At 38.2% G+C, this 1,643-nt stretch overlaps 1 protein-coding gene across 1 annotated transcript in view; it reads right to left on the reverse strand.

The window, feature by feature from the left end:
* Positions 1-397: 397 nt before the first annotated feature.
* The window catches only part of LOC123773088 (zwei Ig domain protein zig-8), a 6,589-nt gene continuing 5,343 nt past the window's right edge, over positions 398-1,643 (reverse strand). Inside the window, exon 5 of the mRNA XM_045766581.2 lies at positions 398-1,643. This exon is cut by the window's right edge and continues 449 nt beyond it. The gene's annotated coding sequence lies outside the window, so the exon portion shown is untranslated.

Below are 1,643 nucleotides of genomic sequence, written 5' to 3' on the forward strand. Positions count from 1 at the left end.
ATTTCAGTTGAAAAACATGTACATAGCCACACTCATGCGCTTGTACTTCTCTCCCCCATAACACACACAGTGGAGTAGGAATGTTCAAAGCGGTGAACAGTTCCACTAGTGGATATATATATTAGCTTGAGTCATAAAAGAGTCACTGGTGTTCAGGGCCTCGTGTGTGTGTGTGTGTATATAAACACACATGAGGCGTGTGAATATATATATATATATATATATATATATATATATATATATATATATATATATATATATATATATATATATATATATATATATTAATTTCAGAATGTTTCAGAAAATGTTTTCACAAGCAATCAAGCCTCGTAATAAGTACAGACTAATGACTCTCACCAATAAACTGCAGGAATAAATTATAAAAATGAAAGTATGATGGTAGAGCAATATTTTATTTCAAAATATACACGTTATTTGGACGCCTGAAGCGGTTTGTCCCTTGACATATTATAGTGGTGTCAGCTTCGTCAGTCAAGGAGGTGGCAGCTTCGTCAGTCAAGGTGGTGGCAGCTTCGTCAGTCAAGGTGGTGGCAGCTTCGTCAGTCAAGGTGGTGTCAGCTTCGTCAGTCAAGGTGGTGGCAGCTTAGTCAGTCAAGGTGGTGGCAGCTTAGTCAAGGTGGTGGCAGCTTAGTCAAGGTGGTGGCAGCTTAGTCAGTCAAGGTAATGGCACCTTAGTCAAGGTGGTGGCAGCTTAGTCATTAGTCATATATGACCAATAAATACATTTCATATATTTAGAAAATGCAACATTTTTACCTACGTTGTCACTGTAAATCAGCCAAGATCAGAACCACGTATGAACACATAATTCTCACGAAACAAAAAGGAGCAAATATTTATACCGTCCCGTCACAGGCTGATATTCCTGTTCTTGTAATGTATAACATTTGCCTTTGTTCTTTTCATTCATGTGAGAGAAGGTGTTGTTTCTCTAACACATTTGGTGCTGAGTAGCTGCATTCCCTGTTGGTGTAAGATGCTTGTCCTTATGTAGAGCAAGTCTTAAAGGCTGAAGTAACACGGGTGTTCGACATAGTTCATGGAGCTGTTGCATTATTTCTATACTCTGAAGCTTGTTAAGTGAGGCATAGCGATCTGTTTTTACTTTTACTGTTTTTACTTCATCCACTTATATATTGATTACTTGGAAATATATATGATAATATACATCGGTGTTTCTCTCAAGAGATCCGTAAGTCACTCATTTATATTGCTCATGAGGAGCTCAGAAAGTTTGGTAATTGAGTCTAAGATTACGGCAGGTCTATGTTCATACATTAATACACTTGGAATTGTTGTTTGGGTTGGTGTAATTACACATTTCTAGTAGCAGGAATATACTTTGTAAATGTATCTATGTATTCTTGTGTATATGTGTGTGTGTGTGTGTGTGTGTGTGTGTGTGTGTGTGTGTGTGTGTGTGTGTGTGTGTGTGTGTGTGTTTTAATACTTCGTGTTTATGTTTTAATATCCTGTTAGTCTTTGGCACAAAATAACAAGAAGGAGCGGAGGTCCATAAATAATGTAACAGTCCGAGGAATGGATTAAGAAAACTGCGAGTAGAGACGCCAGGAGAGGTGAGGTGTGGGAGATGAGACAGGCGGGAGAGAGACGAATGG

Source organism: Procambarus clarkii, chromosome 81, assembly GCF_040958095.1.
Source record: "Procambarus clarkii isolate CNS0578487 chromosome 81, FALCON_Pclarkii_2.0, whole genome shotgun sequence".
Taxonomy (NCBI): Eukaryota; Metazoa; Arthropoda; class Malacostraca; order Decapoda; family Cambaridae; genus Procambarus; species Procambarus clarkii.